This window comes from Chiloscyllium punctatum, chromosome 48 (genome assembly GCF_047496795.1).
Source record: "Chiloscyllium punctatum isolate Juve2018m chromosome 48, sChiPun1.3, whole genome shotgun sequence".
NCBI lineage: Eukaryota > Metazoa > Chordata > Chondrichthyes > Orectolobiformes > Hemiscylliidae > Chiloscyllium > Chiloscyllium punctatum.
This window is the reverse complement of record NC_092786.1, coordinates 26540269-26555093: the sequence shown is the minus strand read 5'-3', so window position 1 is coordinate 26555093 and position 14825 is coordinate 26540269. Positions and strand designations below refer to the sequence as shown.

General features: G+C 41.5%; 1 protein-coding gene across 1 annotated transcript in view; it reads right to left on the bottom strand.

The window, feature by feature from the left end:
• aldh1a3 (aldehyde dehydrogenase 1 family, member A3) overlaps nt 1–14825 on the bottom strand; it is a 147360-nt gene that overhangs the window by 80841 nt on the left and 51694 nt on the right. The window lies entirely within an intron of this gene.

Genomic DNA, 14825 nt, shown 5'->3' with positions numbered 1-14825 from the left:
AACCTGGTGTTGTGTGATTTTTAACTTTGTTCACCCCAGTCCAACACCAGCACCTCCACATCTTGATCAGCTTTGATTTTCTACAGTGATGTCAGCCCCTACTAATCCATACAGAGGCAGACTGCTTACCTCATGTGATAATAGCCTATAAAGTGACAGACAGCTTCCCCTGTCCAGGGGCAAATTGCTTGACCAATGTGTTAATGTTGTATACAGGGCTGTCTGCCTCCCTCATATGGTAATACCCCTTACCTGGGGAGATCGGTTATCTTATATAGTAACACCCCTTATAAGGGCTGACAGGTTACACCTACCATTTAGGGTGAGTGGAGGTAATGTTCTCAATCCTGTTGGTGTGTTTGCCTCCAAACAATATATCTTCAAAACTAAGGGGTAAATGTCAATAAAATTTGCAGACAGGACTTTCTGCCCAAAGAAGAATGGGTTTTTTCAAGTAAAAATGTAGACTGAGATCTGAAACCTGGATCTTTTTAAATGAACCATTAATGTTTTTGATTATTTGGTGTATTGATCTTATTTTTAGAATATTGTGAATGGTTTAATTTAGATTGTTGTTGATTGTTTTAGAATTCAATGGGTTTGTTCTGCTGCTGTTGGTGAAATTTGTCTCAGCTGTCAAACTATGAGCAGAGTTTTCAAAGCAGGCTCCTGGAACAAAAGCCTGAACTGTCCTATCCACCACCACCCTCCTTCAACTAGCTGAGCCCATCCTCACCCTGAACAACTTTTCTTTTAACTCCTCTCATTTTCTTCAGGTCCTTAGTAACCTGCATGGGACCCAGTTATGCCTGTCCCTTTATCAGGTACATGGAATATTCTTTGTTCCAGTCCTAATACAGAGCCACCCATAACTCTTACTCTGGTATATTGAAGATATCGTCGGTGCTGTTTCCCTCTTTCATCTGGAATTGGAACAGTATATCAATTTTGCTTCCAATTTACATCCTGCTCTCACCTTTGACTTGTCCTTTTTATTCATTGACATCTCTGTTTCTACTTCTGGGGATAGGCCGGCCATTAATATCCACTATAAATCCACCCACTCCCACAGTGACCTGAATTATATATGCGCATACCCTTGTTGTTGTAAAGACTTTGTTCCATTCACCCAGTTCCTCTGTCTCAGTCACACCTGTTCCGAGGTAGCCTCTGAAATGTCCTCAACCAAGGATTCCTCATCTGTTGTTAACAGGACCCTCAGCTGGATCCGATCCATCTCCTGCAATTCAACCCTCATCCTCTGTCTTCCCTCCCACAACAGTGATAGGGTTCCCCTTGTCCTGACCTACCATCACAGCCACATTCATATTCAGAGGATCATTAGCTGCCATTCCTATCACCTCCAGTGAGATGCCATCACCAGACACGTATTCTCCTTCTTTCCCTTGTCAGCCTTTTGCAGGGACCGTTTCTTCCAGGAAACCCTGGTCCACTTTTCCTTCACCCCAACATCTCCTTGCACATTCTGTTGCAACCGTAGAAAGTGTAGCACCTGTCCATTTACTTCCTGCCTCCCCAGTATCCAAGGACCGAAACACACTTTCCAGATGATGCAATGCTTTACCTGCATTTCATGCAATCTAGTTTACTGCATTCACTGCTCACAATATGGTTTCCTCAACACTGGGGAAACAAAGCATAGACTGGGTGACCACTTCACAGAATACTTGCATTTAGCCTCCATAATAGAGACCCTGAACTTCCAGTTGCCTGTCACTCAACACCACCCCAAACCCTGGCCAATATCTCTGTCTCAGGCTGGCCTGCAAGTGCTCCGGCAAAGCTGAGTGTAAGCTGGAAAAACAGCATTTCATTTTCCACCTGGAGACCCTGCAGCCTTCTGACCTCAATATTGAGTTCACTAACTTTAAGGCTTGAGCTTTCCCATGTCCTAGCATCTACCCCAACACACCAGGCCTTGTTATCACATTGTCTGCTTTGACACACAACCCACTATTAGCCACTAACCATCCTCATTAACAGCTATTCACCCTCCCAGACAGATTGTAATCCACTCCTTTGGTGTCCAACTGTTCTTCTCTCACTTTGGGTTTCATCTCTACCTATTGTTTATTCCTTACCCCCTCCCACCATCCTACATCTAAACCGGCACTTTCCTAGCTACCATCAGTTCTGAGGAAGGGTCACTCGATGCAAAATATTAACTCTGGCTTCTCTCCACACATGCTGCCAGACCTTTTCCAGCAATTTCTGTTTTTTGTTTCAAAGCAGGTATGGATCAACCTGAACCTTCCACAGTGAAATGGAAGTTCTAACTAAAAAGATTTACTTCTTCAGCTTTGGAATTACAGAATGTCATCCAGGTATTCCATGTCAATCCTTGAGGAAGAACTGAACAATTGTAATAATATTGAGTGAACACAGGATGGTGGAGGTGGTGCTCCAGTGACTGCCCTTTCCAATTGTTACTGTATGGAGTATGACTCTTCACAGAGACAGACCAGACCCCATGTGAACTTTGGGGAAGCAGACATTGAAGCCTGCCATTCACGTGACAATTAAACAACAGCCACAGAATTCTGATCTTGATCCAACTAGTGTTTGGCTTGTGAAAGGAAACTGCCAAAAATCTTTAAAATGTCGCCATATAATTTCATATACATTAGCGGTTACACCAATGGAGAGGAAAACCCAAGGATAAAACTGGGATGCATTTTTGGTTTCACCAAAAAAGAAACAAATTTGTCAACCATCTCTTGGAGCTCACTGCTGATATCAATAATTGCTGCATGATTCACCATCCAGAAAAACTGACAGGTAACAATCATAAGTACCTGTGCTCCAACACTTGATTCTAGAGAGGAGTCCAAAGAAGGTTTCTACTCCATTCTGGATATCATACTCACCAATATCCTGAAGGAAGTTAAAATTATCACCCCTGGGAGCCCTCACGCCAGGAAATACTTTCCAACTCTAGAAAGGAACCATCATATGGTGAGGCGATAGCCTAGTGGTATTATTGCTAGACTATTAATCCAGAAACTTAATTAATGTTCTGGGAATCTGGGTTCAAATCCTGTCAAGGTAGATGGTGGAATTTGAATTTAATAAAAAAATCTGTAATTAAGAATTTACTGGTGGCCATGAAATCATTGTCAATTGTTGAAAAAACCCATTTTTGGCTCACTAATGTCCTTCAAGGAGGGAAATCTTCTATCCTCACCTTGTGTGGCCTACATGTGAGTCCAGACCTACAGCAATGTGGTTGACTCTCAGTTGGCCTCTGAAATGGCCTAGCAAACCATTCAGTTGTACCAATCACTACAAAGTCTCAAAGAGATGAAACTAGACAGATCACATGGCATCAATCTAGGCAGCGGAAAAGACAATGGCAGAAACAGCTCTGACAGGCTTATTAAGATCTGGGGGCTAGTGCCAAAATTGGGACAGCTGTCTCACAGACTAGTCAACAGCCTGGCATATTCATACTCATGGAATCATATCTTACAGACAATGTCCCAGATACCACCATTACCATCCCTGGATATATCCTGATCTACCAATAATACAGAACCAGCAGAGATGGTGGGATACAGTCGGGAGGGAGATGCCCTGGGAGTCCTCAACATTGACTCTGACTTAATGAAATCTCATAGCTTCAGTTTGAACATAGGCAGGGAAACCTCCTGCTGATTACCACATACCATCCTCCTTGAGCTGATGAATCGGTACTCCTCCATATTGAGCAACACTTAGAGGAAACACTGAGGGTGACAAGGTGCAAAATGTACTCTGGGTGGGAGATTTCAATGTTCACCACCAAGAATGGCTCCGCAACAGTACTACTGATTGAGTTGATTGAGTCCTAAGTGACATAACTACTAGACTGGGTCTGCAGCAGTCTAGGAACCAACAAGATGGAAAACATTCTTGACCTCATCCTTAACAATTTGCCAGCTGCAGATGTATCTGTCCATGACAGTATCAGTAAGGGCATCCACCGGACAGCCCTTTTGAAGAAAAAGTCCTGCCTTGACATTAAGAATAACCTCCATCAAATGGAATGGCACTATCACTGTACTGAATGGGACAGACTTCAAACAGATCTAACAACTGGGCATTCATGAGGCACCTAGCTCATCAACAGCAGCAGAGTTGTACTCCAGCATAATCTGTAACCTCATGGCTCAGCATAAACCCACACTTAACCAATGCCATCAAGCAAGGTGATCAACCCTGGTTCAATGGAGAGTGCAGGATGGCATGCCAGGAGCAGCACCAGGCATAACTGAAGATGAGGTGTCAACCTGGTGAAGCCACCAAACAGGATTAGTTGCATGCCAAACAGCATAAGCAGCAAGTGCAAGACAGAACTAAGCGATCCTACAACCAATGGATCAGATCTAAGCTCAGCAGTGCTGCCATCCAGTCGTGAATGGTGGTGGATGTTTAAACAACTCACTGGAGGAGGTTGCACAAATATCCCCATCCTCAATGTTGGAAGAGCCCATAGGCCAAGGATAAGGATAAAGCTTTCTCAGCAATCTTCACTCAGAAGTGCCGAGTGAATGATCCAGGTCTGCCTCCTCTAGTGGTCCCTAGAACTACAGATACCAGTTTTCAGCCAATTTGATTCACTTCATGTGATATCAAGGAACAGTCGATGACACTGAATACTGCAGAGGCTAAGAGCTCTGACAATATTCTGGCAATTGTACTGGAGAATTGCCGCTCTCCTAGCCAAGCTGTTTCAATACAGTTACAACCCTGGCATTTACCTTTGAATGTGGAAAATTACCCAGGTATGTCCTGTATATAAAAAGCAGGACAAATCCAACCTGGCCAATTACTATCCCATCAGTCTACTCTTGACCATCATTAAAGTGATGGATAGTATCATCAGTAGTGCTATCAAGCAGCACTTGCTCAGCAATAACCTGCTCAGTGATGGCCTGTTTGGATTCTGCCAGGGCCACTCAGATCCTGACCTCATTATAGACTTGGCTCAAACATGGACAAAAGAGCTGAATTCCAGAGATGAGGTGAGAGAGACAGCCCTTGATAATGAGGCTGCATTCGAGTGGGTGTGGCATCAAGAAGCCCTAGCAAAACTGGTATCAATGGGAATCGGGGGTAAAATCTCCAGTGTATAGGAAGATGGTTGTGCTTATTGGAGGTCAGTCATTTCAGCTCCAGGACCTCTCTGCAGATATTCCTTAGAGTAGTGTCCTACGCACAACCATCTTCAGCTGCTTCATCAGTGACCTTCCTCCATCATTAAGTCAAATATGGGGATGTTTACTGATAATTGTACAATTGGAATCAGTAAATTGATCCGTATTCAAGCACTCAGTGGAAAACCTAGAAAAGTACGACTCCACCATCACGGACTTCATCAGCAAATGTGTGGAGGATGGTATGCCAAAGAAGTCAATCAGGGTGTCCCAACCAGGAACCTTGCATGAACTAACAAATCCACTACCTACTGAGGACCAGATGTGCAGCATTCAAGTCGGATAACCCAAACCCAAATAGAAAATCCAGATATGGCCTCCGCAAAGCCATTCGAGATGCTAAGAGACAGTATCGGACCAGGGTAGAGGCCCAAACCAACTGTACAGATGTCTGTGGCAAGCCCTAAACAATGTAACAGGACACAAAATGAAGCATAACAAGTTAGCGGACAAAGACGCACCCCTCCCTTATGCGCTCATGCTTTCTATGTTTGGTTTGAGCAGAATGCCAGTGGCACAGTGTCACTTGTCTCAACAGCCGCAGACATCAGCTCGGTCTTCCTGAGAATCAATCTGACACAAGTGACAGGCCTGGATGGAATCCCCAACCATGCACTTAGATCCTGTACAGACCAACTGGTGGAGGTATTCACTGACATCTTCAACTTCTCCCTCCTACAAGCTGAAGTCCCCACCTCCTTTAAGAAGACCACCATCATGCTCACCCGAAGAATGCACATCCAATGTGCCTTAATGACGATCGCCCAGTGGCTCTGATCTCAATGATCATGAAGTATTTCGAGAGGTTGGCCATAGCTCACATCAACTCTAGCCTCCCAACCTGCCTTGATCCCTTGCAATTTGCCAACAAGGTAAAAGATCCACAGTGAACACCATTCTCCTAAAAGTGCACTCATTCCTGCAATGCTGGACATTGTATTTCTTTATTTTCTATGATCTTGTAACTAAAGAAGGTGGACCTAGGTACTTTTGTACCTAAGTGGTGATGTATACACTTTTCACTATACTCATTGAGTATATGTGACAATAAAGACAAATTCTAATTCTACACTCTAAGAGAAGAAATTCCTTCTCATCTCTACCTTAAATGGGCAAATTTCAATACTAACAGTATGGCGTGATAAATATTGAGATTGCATTACGAAAATGTTTAGTTTGGCTCTAAGCCATATCAAGAGCCCAGGTGTGGATACAATGGCTTCCATTTTACTAAAATCTTTCTTCATTTACTCCTCAGCTCACAAGGGGCAACAACTTCTCCTCATCGATGTTACCAAGCGTTTAAGAACCTTATATTCCAATAAGGCCTTCCTCTATTTTCTTAAACTCCAATGAATTCAAGCCAAACCTACTCAACCTCTCCTCATAAGAAAATTGCTCCCAGCACATATTTCAGCATAAACGTGCTGTATTTTCTTCACTCCTGATAATAATATGACTGTCCTCTTGACCATTTCTCTTCAACTGGGCACAGAGTCCCGTCCCAGAATCCTAATCTCTACATGCATGCCAACCTACATTCACCAGTCCCACCGCACCCTTGGTCAGGAAATGAATTCCTTCCTAATGCTTTCCACATTCCACATACTTGTCAAATCCTGTGCTCAGATAGACTGATGTAGACTGTTTACAATTTACTAAGAACACAGGCTTAGCTCAGAAACCTGGGTAATGTTCACTTTTAGTTTAAGACAACTTGCCACAAAGTACCGAAAGTATACCAATAGAGCTTTAACAAAATGCAATTTTTTTTTTGACATTTCATTTTCTAAATTATGAACAATTACAGCTTTGATGAAAATCTCATCAGTACTGCTGAGAAATGCCTTTACAAAATGTTCATCTTCCATGAGAGGTGAGTGTTCCTGATCATGCAGTTGAAGGAATAAAATGTCTCAATCCCATGGACAACTCAAAGGCCAGTCTCATTGGTGGGTGCATCTTGGGAATTGAGAAAATTCACACAGAACAGTGTTTCATTGTAGAACCGGTATAAATTTGTGTTTAACAAATTTGGTAAACACAAATTTATTTGCACAATAAGGGCACTATACTGTGCTCTTAATGCGGCTTGGAAATTCATAAGCACTGGAACTTTCAATGAAATAGCAGCCAGGAGCCAATGGCGACTCGTGTCTACCTGGCACCATTTAATAACTCATGCATCTCTTTAAACAGTCTTTAATGAATGAAACACAATAATATATACAAGGAGATAAGTCATTAATGTGACTTAGTACCAAATACAGCAAATAAATTCATCAAACATTATACATTGAAGAAATCTGATGTGCCTTCACAAATAAGGTCTAGGGAGTAGCTCTGTGCTTTACAGGCTGTTCCGTGACACACACACACACACACACACACTTAAATATCAACTGCTCTTGGAGAACCTTCAGCTCAGTGAAAGACACTTTCTGGTCTGTCTGAAACATGTTGGTCTTCCCTTGCACAGAACCACCCTAAACTGCTTGTAGCAGACAGGTGCATTCAAGGGCCAGGAGTAAGTACTGAGAGAAGCACTAAAGCTTGAGACAACCGTGCAGAGGTGAAGTGGAGAAAAGTCAAAGTCTAGAGCCTTTCAGCCACAGTACACTGAAGAGCGGGAATTGTAAAAACCCTCGAGCGGTGTGTCTTATAAAGAAAAATACATTGATAAAGAACATTGAAAACATATTGAGGCATCTACTTGAATGGAATGTATTTTGTAAATATTAAATTTATTAGAATCATATTAAGTGGAATATGCTGCATGCAGACAAGTTAAATTTTATTGGAAATTCTTTTACAGTCAAGTCAAAATGTTTTGGAATGTATTTTTAAAAAATTTATAAATAAAGTTTTTTTGAAAAAAGTTATAAAATGAAGATCTAGACAAAGTTGCTTGATTTTGATGGAAATTAGTGATTTTGAATTAATGTAATCACAAATATTTAAGAGTTTGCCACATCAATAAAATCTGCTTCAGACACATAACTGCTTTATCTGTAAAGTATAATGTCTAATTTCAATACTAACAGTATGGCGTGGTAAATATTGAGATTGCATTACGAAATGTTTAGTTTGGCTCTAAGCCATATCAAGAGCCCAGGTGTGGATACAATGGCCTCCATTTTACTAAAATCTTTCTTCATTTACTCCTCAGACTGTGGAATAACTTAGTCTGCAAAACAAGGTGCTGCTACACCTTAATTACATCAATTGCAGGAACAAGGAAAAGAACATATCGAAATCGTAAATAACAAACTCAACAATGAAGGAACAGCAGATCATAATGTCAACGAGAATCTCAGTCATCAGATTGGAATTGTTTTACTCTTTCAGGCAATAATATTTTATTTTGTTTAGTTTTGAATGGTACCTGTCATCAAGACCAAATTTCAAAGCATCACTTATTAAGTCACTGAGGTCCTGAGGGCATTAAATGGAAATTTGCAACCAATTTGTACATTTAAAGAACCTATTGTCTAACCCAACCAAGTGCCCTGGTCTGTCAAGCAAACCCTGAACTACGTCAGATACCAGATGAGTCTTAGCATTTCACAATGTGACTAAGCAAGTCATAAAACCTATATTTTATCGATACAAATTATGATTGTATCAATAACAGCCATATGTACAGGAAATTAACAAGTTTTTTAATGTAATGAAATATTCATGGTGCTTCACAGCAGGATTACAAGACAAAATAAATTCATAAAGAGAGGACCTTTGCACATTTTGGAGGTTTGGAGATACAATGGTTTTTGTTGAGGTTCATCCCAAGCAGATCTGTAATGCTGTATGGGCTGTCCCCTGGGACACACTGCGACAAACATCGATTACACAAGGACTGTCAACTCAGTGAGAGACACTCTTTGGTCTGCCCAAAATATATTGGTCTTCCAGTGTAAAGAGTTGCCCCTGAAACATTCCAAGGTCCAGAATTACATGCTGAGGGATGCACCAAAGCTTGGATCAAGCACAGAAGGGTAAAGCACACCATCTAAGGCCTTATTGCCATAATGTACCAAGAGCCTGTTAAATTACAGAATCCCTTACAGTTTATATTGGAATGCATTTTTTTTTCTTGTATTTAGCAAATGTTTTGGATGGAGGTATCTCAGAGTGCAATGTTTAAATGGCAATATGATTCTTTTATCATATTTTCTGAATTGTTTGACTTGAACTATTTAATCATTTGCTGATTTATAAGTTATGAATAATGTAAATTGCAAAAAAGTTAACTTCTGCTTTAGGCAGTTTTATTTTAACATCATACTGGATTAGTGGTGCCGGAAGAGCACAGCAGTTCAGGCAGCATCACGAAATCAACGTTTCGGGCAAAAGCCCTTCCAGCACCACTAATCCAGGATTTGGTTTTCAGCATCTGCAGTTATTGTTTTTACCTTATTTTAACATGAGTCAATTAATGAGATTTCTATTCTCATTTCATGGCACAGGTTTTGTTTTCAAGTTCTTTTGCACTGGGTCTGATAAAGAGCTGTGTAACTCAATGAGTGTCACTTCTAACTGGCCTCTGCTGCTCCCTGACCCTCCCTCTTGCGACTGACCCTCAGCTTTGCATTTTACTTGCATTTTATCAAGGCTGCTCCTCCAGCTTTTCATCACAGCAAATGTTCAGCAGAGGGAGGAGCCAAGCAGAGGAAGGGACAGTGGAAGGATGGGTGGGAAGATAAGACTATAAGACCATAAGACATAGGAGTGGAAGTAAGGCCATTCGGCCCATCGAGTCCACTCCGCCATTCAATCATGACTGATGGGCATTTCAACTCCACTTATCCGCATTCTCCCTGTAGCCCTTAATTCCCCGAGACAACAAGAATCTATCAATCTCTGCCTTGAAGACATTTAGCATCCCGGCCTCCACTACACTCTGCGGCAATGAATTCCACAGGCCCACCACTCTCTGGCTGAAGAAATGTCTCCGCATTTCTGTTCTGAATTTACCCCCTCTAATTCTAAGGCTGTGTCCACGGGTCCTAGTCTCCTCACCTAACGGAAACAATTTCCTAGCATACACCCTTCCCAAGCCATGTATTATCTTGTACGTCTCTATTAGGTCTCCCCTTAATCTTCTAAACTCCAATGAATACAATCCCAGAATTCTCAGCCGTTCCTCATATGTTAGACCTACCATTCCAGGGATCATCCGTGTGATTCTCCGCTGGACATGTTCCAGTGCCAGTATGTCCTTCCTGAGGTGTGGGGACCAAAACTGGACACAGTACTCCAAATGGGGCCTAACCAGAGCTTTATAAAGTCTCAGTAGCACAACGGTGCTTTTATATTCCAACCCTCTTGAGATAAGTGACAACACTGCATTCGCTTTCTTAATCACGGACTCAACCTGCATGTTTACCTTTAGAGAATCCTCAACTAGCACTCCCAGATCCCTCTGTACTTTGGCTTTACGAATTTTCTCACCGTTTAGAAAGTAGTCTGTGCTTTTATTCTTTTTGCCAAAGTGCAAGACCTCGCATTTGTTCACGTTGAATTCCATCAGCCATTTCCTGGACCACTCTCCCAAACTGTCTAGATCCTTCTGCAGCTTCCCCACTTCCTCAGTACTACCTGCCTGTCCACCTAACTTCGTATCATCTGCAAACTTCATTAGAATGCCCACTGTCCCTTCATCCAGATCATTAATATATAATGCAAACAGCTATGGCCCCAACACTGAACCCTGCGGGACACCGCTCATCACCGGCTGCCATTCTGAAAAAGAACCTTTTATCCCAACTCTCTGCCTTCTGTCAGACAGCCTGTCCTCAATCCATCCCAGTAGTTCACCTCGAACACCATGGGCCCTCACCTTGCTCAGCAGCCTCCTGTGTGGCACCTTATCAAAGACCTTTTGGAAGTTTAGGTAGACCACATCCACTGGGTTTCCCTGGTCTAACCTACTTATCACCTCTTCAAAGAATACCAACAGGTTTGTCAGGCATGACCTCCCCTTAGTAAATCCATGTTGACTTGTTCTAATCAGACTCTGCTCTTCTAAGAATTTAAAAACCTCATCCTTAATGATGGATTCTAGAATTTTACCAACAACCGAGGTTAGGCTAATTGGCCTATAATTTTCCATCTTTTGTCTTGATCCTTTCTTGAACAAGGAGGTTACAACAGCGATCTTCCAATCATCCGGGACTTTCCCTGACTTCAGTGACTCTTGAAAGATCTCAACCAATGCCTCCGCTATTTCCTCAGCCACCTCCCTCCGAACTCTAGGATGTATCCCATCAGGGCCAGGAGATTTATCAATTTTAAGACTTTTTAGCTTTTCTAGCACTATCTCTTTTGTAATGGCAACCATACTCAACTCAGCCCCCTGACTCCCTTTAATTGTTGGGATATTACTCATGTCTTCCATTGTGAAAACTGACGCAAAGTACTTGTTAAGTTCTTCTGCTATTTCCTTACCTCCCATCACTAGGCTTCCATCATCAGGTTGACGTGGCCCAATGTCTACTTTTGTCTGTCGTTTGTTTCTTATGTATTGAAAGAAACTTTTACTATCATTTCTAATATTACTGGCTAGCTACCTTCATATTTGATCCTCTCCTTCCTTATTTCTCTCTTTGTTATCCTCTGTTTGTTTTTGTAGCCTTCCCAATCTTCTGATTTCCCACTGCTCTTGGCCACTTTATAGGATCTCTCTTTTTCTTTAATACATTTCCTGACTTCCTTTGTCAGCTATGGCTGTCTAATCCCTCCCTGGATAATCTTTTTTTTCTTGGGGATGAACCTCTGTACAGTGTCCTCAATTATACCCACAAACTCCTGCCATTTTTGCTCTACTGTCTTCCCCGCGAGCCTCTGCTTCCAGTCTATTTTTGTCAGTTCCTCTCTCATGCCCTCATAATTACTTTTATTTAACTGTAACACCATTACATCCAATTTTGCCTTCTCTCTTTCAAAGATAGGTCTGTAGTGACCAGGCATGCCGAGAAGCAGCAAAGAGCATGAACCAGAAGGTTAATGGCAAGAGAGGATAAGGAAAGGATGCGTGGTGAGCAGCAGATGCAGCTAGCTTTAGTCCTTTTATCTGAAAACAAAAGAGAAAATGCTGGAAAATCTCAGCAGGTCTGGCAGCATCGGTAAGGAGAGAAAAGAGCTGATGTTTTGAGTCTAACCGACCCTTTGTCAAAGCTTTGTCAGTTTTAAAGTGACATCCCCATTTTACAATTTTACCTTTTTTTACACACCAACTTCATGACAATTATAAAAGCTTTCAATTTAAAAGCAAACGCTTTTGGGTAAGCAGTTGCAGGTGCTCAAATTGACACATTATTTCAGAAAGGAGTCAAGAGTGTAGTGCTGGAAAAACACAGCAGATCAGGCAGCATCCAAGCAGCAGGAAAATCCACGTGTCGGGAATAAGCCCTTCATCAGGAATTCCTTCATCAGGATGCTGCCTGACCTGCTGTGCTTTTCCAACACCCCTCTCTTCACTCTGATCTCCAGCATCTGCAGTCCTCACTTTCTCCACATTGTATCAGAAAGCCAATCAGTTATCAGGCCCAAGAAACATTTTTACCCAGACAACAATTTACATTCAGCCAATTAATTAAAAGAAAAGCACTTGGAGCCCAAGGACCAATTAAAATTAAATCTGTTGGCTTTGACTACCACGAACCAATCTGATTGTAAAGAAATTAATATGTAATCGTGGGTATAAAAGATGTGGGCATTTGAAAATCGGAGCAAATGCCATCTGCAATCTGAAGAAGAGAGAGAATACTCAGCATCTGAGAAAGAAATACCAGGTTCACACAAGAAATTTCCAAGCCCTCTTAAAAAAAAACTATCTATCTGTAAGGTGCACGGCACATTTAGCGAATGTTCTTGACACCAGAATCTGATAGAGAGGCGTTCAGAACAGAAGAATTACAGAGAAAACATCCCTGACAGCAGAATCAACAGAGTGGAAGAGGAGCATTCTGGAGGATCCACCATGCGTGAACTTTGAGAAACTAAGTTCTAATTTATTATTCTTATTAGTTGAATTTATATAAGTGGGACATGTGTTATTGAAGAAGCACTCCTATTAGCATTGAATTCAGTTTGGGAATAGGTAGGAGTTATGGAGAAATTGTTCAGTTTGTTATGAATTCTGTTAATTTCTTCACTGTTGGAGTTAGATAAATAGATTGTTACTTATTAACTGTAGAATGAGTGAAAGGATTTCATTTCATTTAACCACCTCTTTATAACAGATCGGAGGTGAGAGGTACGTTATACAACTTGTTACAGTTCTTTATCAGATTACAAGGTGACATGCTCCTCTCTGGTTGTTTTGGTTTTAATTATCAGGTGGGTGTTATCCTCTGCTTCATAACAATAATCTATATAATGATTTGTTCACGAATTTATTAATTTAGTTTTTAAAAATGGATAACTAAATTTATTTTACTCCAAATTAGGAATTTAGCAATGCAAATTATTTTCTCTTACAGCATATAACATTCCAATTTTCTTCTGATGAGGAAGGTCCAACTGAACCTAACTCCAGCTTTGAAGTTTTTGCTTTAATGTCATTTCCTTAAAATTGTTCTCCTTAGGAATGGAACTATAATGTTCAGGACTTACTGGCAAATGGAAGTTCTTCCCCAAAACATACTTGCTCCATTCAGGTGCTTCGTCATTTTAACATCTTGATTAAAAGGAGGAGTATGTTTATTTCAGGATCAAATGTAACACCAAGGTTGAGAACATACTAGCTTAATCTCAGACTTGCTGATAGTGCTGGATAGATTTGTCTCAGTCAGGCAAGGAAAGGATGGTAGGTTGAAAGGACATTGGATGACAAGGGATGTGGAACATCTAGTCAAGAGGAAGAAGGAAGCTTACTTAAGGTTGAGGAGGCAAGTATCAGACAGGGCTTTACAAGGTAGTCAGGAAGGAACTGAACATTGGACTTCAGAGAGCTATAAGGGGGCATGAAAAAGCTTTAGCTGATAGGATTAAGGAAAGTCCTAAGGCGTTCTACACTTATGTGAGGAACAAGAGGATGGCCAGAGAGAGAGGGTAAGGCCAATTAGGGATAATGGAGGGAATAAAGTCGGAGGAGGTAGGGGAGGTCCTTAATGAATACTTTGCTTCAGTATTCACTACTGAGAGTGACCCTGATGTTTCTGAGGACAGCATGAAACAGACTGATATGCTCAAACAGGTTGATGTTAAGAAGCAGCATATGCTGAAAATCTCAAAAAACACAAGGATAGTTAAATCCCCTGGGCAAAATGTAACTACAGGAAGCAAGGGAAGAGATTACTGCACCTTTGGCAACGATCTTTGCGCCTTCACTATCCACTGGAGTAGTACCAGATGGCTGGAGGGTTCTTTGTTCAAGAAAGGGAACATGGATAATCCTGGGAATTACAGACCAGTCTGTTGATTCCAAATTGTTGGAGAAGATTCTGAGGGACAGGATTTATGATTACTTGGAAAACCATAGTTTGATTCAAGATAGTCAGCATGGCTTTGTGAGGGGCAGGTCATGCCTCACAAATCTTATTGAATTCTTTGAGGATGTGACAAAACACATTGATGAAGGTAGAGCAGTGGATGTGGTGTATTAGG